Here is a 12,969-nt window from a genome sequence, read left to right as displayed (position 1 = left end):
GCTACAATGTGCAAGTACAGCTAGAAATAGTTACATTAAATTAATTTTCATTTCCAGGGAGTAATGTAACAAAAGCTAAGGATTATGACAGTGTATGATGATTTTCTATAGGCACGGTGTATTTCATAGATACCCATAAACATGAATAGATTTAATGGAAGTGAAAACTGTCTCTGATCATTTGGAAGTGTGCTTAGTCCTGCAAGGTGTAACCTAGGAGCACATATTTACTCCAATTGTAATAAAGGCAGACAAAGAAAAAACAAAGAAAAAATTATGGAAAAAAAAGAATCCTGCACTGAAATGTTTGGAAGCTATAATAAAACCCCCACAGTTAAGGCATCACAAAGGTTTTGAATTTGAAGGACAGCTTGTAAAAAAGCAGAATGAATAGCATTCAAAAGAAAAATGTTTATAAGAAAAACAGGTTGAACACTAGTTCTCAGACACTGGCCATGGTAAAGGATCCCTCCATGCCAAAATTATATTTTTGAATTTGTTACAAACTGCACATTGATTGTAATGACAGCTGAGAAAAAGTTTTAGTTTAATTTTTTTCGAGGACAGTCGAGATAACATAATTCCTGATACAACTGGCTTGAATCGCTGAAGACTCCTGGTTAACATTAAATAACATAAAAGAAAAAAAAATCTATGAAAAATAAAATCCCAAACTACTAAGGTCTAAATTTTAGCTATCCAGACATATGGCCAAAGCATCCTAAACACATTTATTTATGATAAAATTTCATTAAATAAACTATTTTTGGAAAATTCTCTGATGCATAACAGTGAAATGTACTCAAATGAGATCGAGTTTTTGAAATGAAGCCCTGTTCTCTATCCAAATTCACTGGTTACTGTCAAAGCATTAAAGCAAAACTACAGTACTGCAAGGATATTCATTAGCAGTTTATGAAGCATGCACTCGTAAAATGACCTTCTGCTTGTTGGAGCATCTCGGATAAATATGTTCTCAATTGCACTTCTATAATTTTTATCCTGTAACTGTACACCTCTCTCTGACCACACTCTGCAATGTTCACATCACATGAAGCAACATGAAAGTTCATTTATTCGTTACTGCTGGGCAGGACTTCAGACCAATAAATGGAAGCAGTCATTTCAAAAGCTCAATCTCATATGAGCATGCTTCACTGTCATGCATGAAAGGATTTTCAAGAAATCTACTTTGTAACATTACTATAGGAAAAAAACATGTACTTGTGAACATATGATAGGACATTTGGATTATGTGACACAAGAAATTTGAGATTTTTCATGGGACATTTTGTGATTATTTTCTGTTGTTCAAAATGGGTTCCCATTCAGGACCATTGTATCAGGAATTTTGTTATCCCAGATCGACATGGGATGACATACATTTTTTTTTTGTTTTTATTGTCCATCACTACAAACAACATGGAGTGAGAAAAGGCATAATAATTTTTGGATGATGAATTCTTTTAATCAGCTGTGAAAGAACATTCATTACTTTTATTATTAGCTTTTTTCTTTTGCTCAAGTAACAAAACCCTATTGAACAGATGTAAAGAGCAGAAGAGAATTAATTTTTTTTTCTTTTTATTTTTCAGAGCAAAGCATTAATGTCTTCAAGGTTGTCAGCACAGTTGTTGAGCTTTTCATGTCTTTTATACCTAACCTCACTGGCAGCACAAAATCTAACTCTACGGCAAAACAAAATGCCGTTCTCAGTCAGTAACCCTTTCTCTAAAAGTATCACCTATTTCTAAGGATAGACCATACTCAAAGTTGGAGTGAAATAATATTAAAACCCAATAATAAACTTCTGAATGACATTTTACTTCTTTAGTTTGCACAAGTGTTGAGTCTCTTGCTTGCATCTTTACTTGGTGTGGTCTAAGCTTAGATTCTTTGTAATGCACACTGTCTTCTTTCATAGCAAAATCGGGATGGATTCACACACCCAGCCCAGTGTGCCTAGTAACACACTGTACTCAAAGCCACAAAATGTTGATGCCTACTATGTTCTGACAAAGTCACTCTCCTAAGGTGCAGGCCCCAAAGACGTCCATTGGGATTTAGTTTAAATTTCTAATGAAACTGACAGATCAATAGTCGAGCATGCACAACTTCTGGCAGAAGCCCAAGGTCCTACCCTTGCCAATTCACTAAATATTGAACATGAGGACCTACATAACAGGAGTCTCTGATTTTTGTAGTTCATACCTGGGGGTTCTTCATGTACTATGACTAGGAAAGGGATATACACTATTTCTGATAGGCTTCAGATGACAGTACATGACGACAAGAATGGATCAATAAATGGTTCATCAGAACTAGCTAGCAGGTAACCAGCCAAGTCCTTTTGACAATTTTACAGAGTGAAATCTTGGAGTTAATTTTCAGGCAGGAGCCCTCAAACCATATTCAATGCTACAGTTTGTCTAACCTTATTAGCCTAGTTTATCTCTTAGATACTTCAGCAGTCAATAGGTTCTTCCTAACCTTTACCCAAAATAACTTAAATGTATCAAGGAACTGAGAAAGATTAGCAACAGAAGATATAGTGGATAGAATAGAAAACACTAATAGTTATCCAAAGTGGATACTCCCATAGAATATGATTGTTGGATGTTCCTGAAAATCCTTCCAGTTGAACTGAAGAACACATCCACATGATATTGTAGATATTTCTCAAGATCCTGGTATGTTCTCTCTGAGTGTCCATTGCTACCAGGATAAAACCCTAACAATAAATTTATTTTTAAAACAAATTTGGAGTAGACCTTTGCCAAAGGTAAGACACAAACCAAGGTCCCCTGTCTGAAATGACAAATTCAAAATATTTATATTCTTTATCATGAACATCTTTGATCAAACTAATTAGTAGGTTTCTAAAAGGGATGCAATGAGTTGTTTTCAAAAACTATCTACTACCACCACGAGATTAACGGTGTATTCCTGCAAAAGTGATAAAGCTTTAATGAAGTCCATTAAAATGTCCCCACATAAATGTTTTGGTGGATGTAGTAACCTTCACCCTTTGAGAGTGAGTTTTATTGCTAATAAATCTTGATTCCCTACAGAGAGTTTTTTGGAGAAGTGTATGTGGGGTGCAGTTTTACAGTGCCCAGAAAATGCTGCAGAAGTAATACTCTAACCTTCACACTAAATCTACTTCAGATTCGAAGGGGAAAGAGTTATTATTAGGGTAATAAAGAATCAGTTCAATAGTGAAAAGGTTTTTAAGTCTGTTAAAAGCTTTGTGTGCTCCTTAAGTTCATATGAAGCTTTTTGTAGCAGCTTTCTTTGAGAGATTTATAATGAGTACACCAACGCTACTGAATAAGTACAGTAATAGTTATCACTCCCCACCAGGGACTGGACCTATTTGAGAAGGGGTAGGGGTTGTTAGGAACTGGTCAGTCTTTATGGCTTGGGGCCTTCTCAGACCTGAACATTAAATTTGTGGACTCAAGAACAGAACAGAAAAAGGTATCAGTAACAAAGGACTGAAAAAAGAGAGGGGACAATAGCCAACCCATACAGCATGACCAGGTATTCACTGAGCCCTGAAGTTGTTCTACACGTTGTTTTTCTATTTGTCACCTGCAATTATGCAGATTACATTGTATGGGCATTTGAGGTCCAATTCAGTTAAAAAAAAAAAAATCTCAGAGCCATTTACTTGATGTGGCAAGGATGAATTAATGGTGATGACAATGTGCTTCTGTTATTTTATTTGATTCTTCATAGTGAATGCAGAGATGTAATTAAGTGTCTTTATTTTCTATGCGGAAAAGCCCAACACTAGTTGGACTGTTAGATGGTCTTATAAATCACCTGCCAAAATGTCTTGAAGTAACTGTCACTGGCTTTGTTTCAACAGCTGTCAATGTATATATTCTCCCTCTGTGAAGGGGTCCCCCAGGTAGCAATGGCACAGTCGTAATGTCTGTATGGCACTAATTCTCATGTGTTGTTTCCTGAACACGTCTATCCAGTCTATATATACTTCAGAAAGTGAATGACTGAATAACAATCCATGGTGACTGGAATGAGGTCAATATCTCTTCGTAATTCGGGAAGACATATGTGCAAAGCCACTTTTTCGGAGGAATGATGTTGAGTACTCGATAAAGTACTTTCCATTTAGGCCACTGTCAATTGTCTAAATTTATACTGCACTTTGTTGAATATTTAGATAGTTATTTTAAACTAGGCACACGATGATGCAATTTTCAGCAGTTCTTTTTAAGCATGTTAGTGTCTGTACATGAATCTTATTAACACTTGTGGTGGTATCAAAAAGTCTAAAAGTATGTTGTTGATAGGAGCTGCACACCCCCGCATAGGGTGTGCCAGCTATTTTTGGGCATGCATTAACCAAGTGACCTGAGCTTCTATAACAACAACAATGTAATCCTTTCTGGATCCTTCTTATGCAGTTTTTCAAGCTAATGAGTTAATTGCCCAATTCTGTTGGCTGATTTCTTAACTTCACATGAGGTTTTAGATTAGGCTTGCCCTTTTCTCTTTTTGCTGCAATAGTATGTGAAGATCCATTTTAACACTACAATTACCAGAGTCTACGAAAAAACTTGTAGATCCGGCCCACCTTAAAACCGTTCTCACCTCTCTTTTGTCTTCTAAATGTGCAGATTAAGACGAGCAGCAAGTAGTCGGCTATTCCATTCCCCACCATCGCAGAATGTTCACTAAGTTTTCCCAGCTCATGCCTTGTTTGATTATCTGGGAGTGACTGAACTGCTGGAGTTTTACAGTGGAAATAATAGATTGTTATTTGGAACACACGCATTTCATGCATGTTCCGTTTCTACAGTAATCTGTGTAAACACATTGTTAAAACAGAAACTTTTTCATATTTTAGTAATAAATGTTACAAAATGTAGGCATAAACTATAGAATATGTGAAGCCTGAAGTCCAAACATCAAATAAACACTTTCACAATAGGTTCAAGGATGATATGACACCTTCCGTGGCTTAATGTTAAGGTTTGCTGTCTTGGAGCACAGCAGCCCTGCCGTGCTACAGAGACCCGAGTTCAATTCCCAGCTTTGGAGAAAGTGTTTTGTTTTTTTTTCCCTCAAACGGACATAAAATTTATAAATTGGTATGCACTGTAAATCGTTAAGTTTAAAATGTTGATCGCGGTTATTTCTGTTGATTAATTCATGCTTTTAACTTAGAGTCAGAACAGGAGCTTGTTCAGCTTATTTAGCTTCTGATCTGACTCAAACAGCGCCAGTATAACTTCACACCCGATCTGACGCTGTTCGTTTTCAAATAATATTGCATTACTTTGACAATGTTTTCTGATTGGTACTATTCACGTCATAAAGTGATTTCTTCAAAACGTCACATATATTTGTCTCTTTCTTTTTTTAAAATGTGCGTTGCAGCACGCAGCAACTGGCCAACTGGCCACCTGCATGTTCTTGCGCACACATGTTCTTGCGCACAATCATCAGATTTAAATGTTAACAGTTATATAGCACGGAATGGAAATCAGCAGTTCTTAGCATTGCACCACGCAAGCTGTCATATCAACTGCCTACTGTAACTTGCTTTCTTTTTTCTTCGGTTATAGTCTTGAATAAAAGTGCACTTGTTTTGTTATATTTTCACATCAACATATGTTCCTGTGTTTGAGCGACATGGGCATGGTCAAAAAATACATGTGTAATGCCACGAAAAGTGCATGCAGACACTTCAGTTCGCAAGCATTGGTACGACAATGCAGTCACAAGTACACTGCAGAGCTATAGCACGTCTTTATGTGAAAACAGCAGTGTCAGATGGGGAGTGTCTGATGATTGCATATAGCGCTGAAGTTACTGCTCTTTACTATGCTTTCCTCTGCATGTCCTGGAGTAAAAAAGAAACAGCATACAGCAACATGTGGAGACTGGCAAGATTGTGGGAAAAAAACATGTGGTCATATGTATCGTGATACACTGCAGAGCTATTGCGCATCTTTATGTGAAAACAGCAGTGTCAATTAAAAAAAAATAAACAAAGCTAACCTTTACAAATATCATAAATTACACCGGCTGTTACAGACTGAAATCAAATGTATCTTTTTATTCTAAAATAGTAAAAAATAAGAACACTTCTCAAAATGAAATCATGCAGGGTCGAACTGGTAACCTTCTGATTCCTAGTCAACAACTGATACTATTGCGCGACGGAGTGTCAATTTCGCACACTAAGGCGGCTTTTTTTTGTACCTTTTGTGAAAGTGTTTCTTTAATATTTGGACTTCAGGCTTCATACATTATATAGTTTATGCTAACATTTTGTCATTTGCTACTAGAATATAATAAACGTTTCTGTTTTAAAAATGTGTTTACACCGATTACTGTAGAAATGCAACACACATGAAAAGCGTGTGTTCCAAATAACGATTTATTATTTCCACTCTAAAACCCACTTCACTCCCAGATAATCAATCAAGGCATGAGCTGAGAGAAGTTCGTCCACGTTCTAAGTCGGTGGGGGGATGGAATAGCCGGCTGCTTGCAGCATGTCTTTATCAGTACATTTAGATGACAAAAGACGCTGGCGGAGAGGTGAGAACGGTTTTAAAATGCGATTTAAGGTGGGCCGGATCTACGAGTTTTTTCGTAGGCTCTGGTAATTCTAGTGTTAAGGGCCAGACTAATTCCTAGTCTAAGGTGCGACCAATGTTGTAGGTACAGTGCCATGCTAATTTCCAGTTCCCTAAACAGCCATTTTCTAAAGGCTGAAATAAGGGAGGAGTCTTTCTAGACCAAATCAGCTGCTAGTATTTTAAAACCTTCAGTATATTCCCCTATAGATTTTGTGCCTTGTTTAAGATTGAATCTTGTGTTTGTTATTTCCTCTCTAAGACATCAAAAGCACATAAAATTTTTCAAGTAAAGCTAATTATTGATGCAAAGATGATTAAAATCAATGAAAATGATCACCTATGCAAAAGGTTTCCTTACCAACAGTGATGCTATAAATGCTACTTTAGCCCTTCCATAAGAAAAGTAACAACATTTATTTCCATAACAATTTCATATAAAGGATGCAGCTAGAAAAAAAAAGACTCACATAAGATAGATATACAATTAAGAGAAGCAAAGTCTTTAAATATATATTTTTAAATTTCTAAATGTGAGCCCGATAAAAAAAGTCAGATGGCCTAGGTGGACAGGAAAAAAAAATTCTGCAGGGGTTCCATGGCAAAAGCATGCCCATCGCCCACTGAGCATTCTGCGGAGCATAAATGTTCTTAAATAGTTAGAGGATTGGGGTCTTGTGGCAGGTTGGGGTATTTGCTATGCTCTAGAGAGGAGAGGGATGAAGATCTGTAGGAACAAGACAGAATACACGTTGGTAAAGGAGGATGAGTTTAAATACTTGGGATCAACAATACAGAGTAATGGGGAGTGCAGATGGGGTGGAAAAGAGTGTCAGGAGTAATTTGTGACAGACCGGTATCAGCAAGAGTGAAAGGGAAGGTGTACAGGACGGTAGTGAGACCAGCATTATTATATGGACATTGAGACAGTGGCAGTGACCAGAAAGCAGGAGACAGAGCTGGAGGTGACAAGAGTTGAAAATGCTTTGTAAAAAGATTTGTATTGGGTGTGACGAGGATGGACAGGACTAGAAATGAGGACGTAAGAGGGTTAGCTCAGGTTGGGAGACAAAGATAGAGGCGAGATTGCGTTGGTTTGGACATGTGCAAAGGAGAGATGCTGAATATATTGGGAAAAGGATGTTAAAGATAAAGTTGAAGAAGACGATAGAGAAGAGGAAGAAGATCTGTGGGTTGCTCATTTTGCCAGTCTGAGCTGATAATGTGTTCAGTAGGGCGGCTGAAATATTTTGCTAGAAAGGTAAGGTATTGAGTGCCAGAGATTTTTAATCTGTCTTCCATTTTTTAAGAGGAAAGCAGAAGAGTCATCGAGCTTATTCACAGAGATGCTGAGCTTGATACTTTTTGATATTTCACCTCATTAACAAGACAAATGCAAACTTTGAATAAAAAATAAAATGCTATTGATAGCTAGAAGCCCAAATATCACCATGTTATAAACCAAGATCAAAGCCAGAACTAAATAGTATTCAAAGCCAGTATTATACCAAACAGCAGCCACTAAATGTGTGTGCCTATAGAAATGTCACCAAAAAAAAATTCTAACACATTCCTAACTTCAAGAAGGTTCACACAGAGACTTTTGCCTCTCAGGAAATGAGAAAATGTAATTTATTTTTGCTTTTAGTTTATGCTTCTTGCTTCTCAGCTTTTTCTTTGATTACATTAGTTTGTGAATTCTAAATTCAGCACAAAGTACTCTAATCAGCTAATCCTTTGGGCTGGAGGTGGTGAGATTATCCTAGCTTGCAGAGTGCCAGAGTACGTATATTTCATTCTAGCATGGTAATGCTTGCACAGTACACTTTTCATACTAAGCTCTTTCTTAGCTTGCAATAGTAAAATTAAATCAGAGTCTTGATATATCACATGGACTGAGCATTTGGCCTTCACATTATACCTAAATTAGATGCAAAAAAAAGATGCCAGCTAGTATAAAATTTAGATGATAAACAGGGCAGCAAAATACTATAATATTCTACTGCGGTGTTACTTAACACTCAAGACTCTTTGAAAGCCAGTCCATGATGATCATCAGATCAGGGGGTGGTCCCTCTAGTATAATCGCCACCAACATTCATAGCAATGGGGGCGTTCTCCCTTGTAGAATCGTTGCCAAAAGTTATTTTCCCTTGGAGATTAGACCCCAACAGTCACTTTGGGTTGTTGGTTTTCCCCCTTGTAGAGTTGCTGCCAACAGTCATAGTAGGGAACATCCCCTGTGGAGAATTGCTGCCAATTGCCGACAGTAATAGCAGTGCTATGTCGATTGCTTAAACTGCCTGTGGCAACCCATCGTGAGATACTTCACAAATCATATGTAACCATTTCTACTTGAATACAACAGTGAGTCACAACCGTGAGTAACCCAAAAAGTGGCAAATTACAACCCATACTTGAGGAAACTATGCTATACTGTATCCATTTTTCTTCCAACCTAAGCATCAGTTTTTGTTGTTTTCTCATTTCTACTAGGGGGCTTCGCTCGCCAACCCCTGGTGTTGGGTAATTATAAATAGCGTGATGTATGTATGAGATATAGCATAGTGTGAAGGTGTAGATGACGCACATAGGAAGCAAAGAATAAATTGCAAGGCACAGTGTAAAGATTTATTGGAAAATTTCTTTGTACACAACATTAGTAGTAAAGATGGTGTCTTGTTCTTGAATGAGTTTCCCTTGGCATGGATCATTTATAACCTTAACTTTAACGTCAGATGAACATCGAACTCGTGAGAAGGCCACATAAAGTTGTCCATGTCCAAAAACGGGGTCAGAGAGGTAGATGCCAACCTTGTTTATGGTTTGGCCTTGTGATTTGTTGATGGTCATGGCAAATGCAGGTTTAATGGGGAACTGTCGCCGTTTAAGTGTAAAAGGTAATTCTAGGTCAGAACTTGTAAGGTGAATTGTAGGAATCAGAACAGTATTGTTAGCATGTGTTCCTGTAAGAAGTTTTGCTTCAATAACATTGTGTGTCATGGTGTTGACGACTAAACGTGTACCATTGCATAAACCTTGTTTACTGTTAAGGTTTCTTAATAGCATGATTATTGTTCCGATTGTAAGGTTAAGACTGTGTTGTGGTAATCCGGCTGGGTTAATAGTGTTGAAATATTGTAAGGGGAAATTAAGATGGTCATTGTTGTCATCAGAGTCAACTTTGTCAGAGCTTAGAAAGAGCCGTGCCCCTACAGGAAGTAACGCAATGACTTTGTTATTTATGTGATCAACATTAATATTTTTTTGAATGAATAGATAGATAGATAGATAGATAGATAGATAGATAGATAGATAGATAGATAGATAGATAGATAGATAGATAGATAGATAGATAGATAGATAGATAGATAGATAGATAGATAGATAGATAGATAGATAGATAGATACTTTATTAATCCCAGGGGGAAATTCACATACTCCGGCAGCAAAAAAAATATTAAATTAAAGAGTAATAAAAAATGCAGGTAAAAAACAGACAATAACTTGAATAATGTTCAACGTTTACCCCCTCTGGTGGAATTGAAGAGTCGCATAGTTTGGGGGAGGAATGATCTTCTCAGTCTGTCAGTGGAGCAGGACAGTGACAGCAGTCTGTCGCTGAAACTGCTCCTCTGTCTGGAGATGACACTGTTTAATGGATGTAGTGGATTCTCCATAATTGATAGGAGCCTGCTGAGTGCCCGCTGCTCTGCTACGGATGTCAAACCGTCCAGCTCTATGCCAACAATAGAGCCTGCCTTCCTCACCAGTTTGTCCAGGCGTGAGGCATCCTTCTTCTTAATGCTGCCTCCCCAGCACACCACTGCGTAGAAGAGGGCACTTGCCACAACCATCTGATAGAACATCTGCAGCATCTTACTGCAGATGTTGAAGGATGCCAGTCTTCTAAGGAAGTACAGGCGGCTCTGTCCTTTCTTGCACAGAGAATCAGTATTGGCAGTCCAGTCCAATTTATCGTCCAGCTGCACTCCCAGGTATTTATAGGTCTGCACCCTCTGCACACAGTCACCTCTGATGATCACGGGGTCCATGAGGGGCCTGGGTCTCCTAAAATCCACCACCAGTTCCTTGGTTTTGCTGGTGTTCAGTTGTAGGTGGTTTAAGTCGCACCATTTAACAAAGTCCTTGATGAGGTTTCTATACTCCTCCTCCTGCCCACTTCTGATGCAGCCCACGATAGCAGTGTCGTCAGCAAACTTTTGCACGTAGCAGGACTCCGAGTTATATTGGAAGTCCGATGTATATAGGCTGAACAGGACCGGAGAAAGTACAGTCCCCTGCAGCGCTCCTGTGTTGCTGACCACAATGTCAGATCTGCAATTCCCGAGACACACATACTGAGGTCTGTTTGTAAGATAGTCCACGATCCATGCCACCAGGTATGAATCTACTCCCATCTCTGTCAGCTTGTCCCTAAGGAGCAGAGGTTGTGTTAAAAGGGGTATTTGGTCTAATGAGATTGCTATTCCAAATATCTCCGTAACTAAGTCGTCGCAGATAAAGGCTTGAGGAATTGTAATAATATCTGGGTGAAGTCCATCTGTATTGGTGAGTGTCCCATCTCCCAGTTGTAATAACCAATTGTTATATTCTGGACCTGGACATCGCATGTTTTGTACCAACTGTATCTTTTGAAAGCAATGCCAATTGTCCGCGTAACATTTTTTCTTCCGCGGTTTTAGAAGCACGTTGTAGGCGCCGACGTTTATTGTTTTTTTTGATGCGGGTTCGTGTTTGTGGTCCCGTTACTCGAGCCGTCTCGTTCTGTACCCATGATCGTGAATTGATGACTTCTTTGTTCTTTATCGTTAGTAATATGGATAAGTAATAAGGAGGATCGCACTCACTGTTAATATGCGGACTGTTCGTTTCTTCGTATTATTACCAATCAGGTGTCGCGCCTGTATATGTATTGTAGTTCGGTCTCTTGTTGTTTATGTATGACGTCGTCCGCGTATTTTAAGGGGGACTGAACAATAGCTGAGCGCATGGCATGTGGAGCAATAGCTAAGCACTGTCTAAAATCTCCTCCTAATAAAAGTACCTTTCCTCCAAAGGGAATATTATTATTCATCAACGTTTGTAGAAGTTTATCAATGGTGTTGAGTAAGTGACTGGATGCCATTGTACATTCATCTATAATTAATAGTTTTGCAAGACGGATGTCACGTGCATTGTTACTGTTCATTTTCATAGTGGATACCGATGTTTCTGTGATTGGGACCGGTATTTTGAATAAGGAGTGACATGTGTTTTTGGAGCCGAGACATTTTTTCTTCCGCGGTTTGAGAAGCGCGTTGTAGGCGCCGACGTGTATTGTTCATGTTTGTGGTCCCGTTACTCGAGCCGTATCGTTTTGTACCCGTGATCGTGAATTCATGACTTGTTTGCTTGTGGACTCCTTAGATTGTGCCGTTTCACTGTTAGGCGGGGATAATCTGATTCAAATATGTTGTGTTGTCCGTATGTGTGGGGTTTTTGTATGATCTCGAGTGTTCACTTTTGGTTGCTCTTCCGTTTTTGAGCCTCAATCTCGGGCTCGATGGGTGACCGTGTGTGGAGTCCGTAGTCTGTCCCGTTTCACTTTGGGGTGTGTGTCTGACTCCTCGTTTTTGTGTGATATGGGCGCGTTGCCTGATTTCATATTTCTGTTAGTGGAGGGGTGCTTTGTGTCTCATGTCTTATTTATGTTAGTGTGTGAAATCCGTAGTCTGTCCCGTTTCGTGTGCCATGGGCTTTGTGTGGCGCTTGCGTGTGACTCGTTTTTGTGTCCTAGGGGCGCGTTGCCTCACTATCCATATTCTGAATCCTCCTTTTTGTGTACGTCCCGTTTCGTCTGCTATGTGGCGCTTGCGTCTGACTCCTTTGTTTTTGGTGTGCTAGGGGCACATTGCCTCATTTCTTATTTCTGTTAGTGGACGGGTGCTTTGTGTGCCGTGGGTCTGAATCCTCTTTTTTGTGTGTGTCCTGTTTCGTGTGGTATGGGCTTCGTGTGGCGCTTTGTTGCATGGGTCTGTTGCTATGGGCGCGGCGCATCATTTCTCAGTTTCCGGTGCTTGGAGGGGGGCTTTGTGTGGCGCCTGCGCACTACGTCTTTTGTGTCCACGGCCCATGTCCCTGCGTCCATCCGGTTTACCATTCTCGTTTAGTAATATGGATAATTTTAGAAAAATCAAGTGAAAATCAGTAAACTATAATCAGCATCACATTTGTTGTATGAAGTGTCACAGGAAATTTCGCCTGGATTCAAGGATGTCAATTCCGGTCCCGATGACATCACTTCTGGTTCTGGGGTGATGACATCACTTCCGGTCTCTGCCCGGCTGAC

The 12,969-nt window shown here is 39.1% G+C and overlaps 1 protein-coding gene across 1 annotated transcript in view; it reads right to left on the bottom strand.

The window, feature by feature from the left end:
- Positions 1-12,969, bottom strand: part of spryd3 (SPRY domain containing 3) — a 136,497-nt gene that overhangs the window by 30,035 nt on the left and 93,493 nt on the right.

Source organism: Erpetoichthys calabaricus, chromosome 3, assembly GCF_900747795.2.
Source record: "Erpetoichthys calabaricus chromosome 3, fErpCal1.3, whole genome shotgun sequence".
In the NCBI taxonomy this organism is placed as follows: Eukaryota; Metazoa; Chordata; class Cladistia; order Polypteriformes; family Polypteridae; genus Erpetoichthys; species Erpetoichthys calabaricus.
The sequence above is the reverse complement of the archived record's forward strand: the minus strand, read 5'-3'. Positions and strand labels throughout refer to the sequence as shown.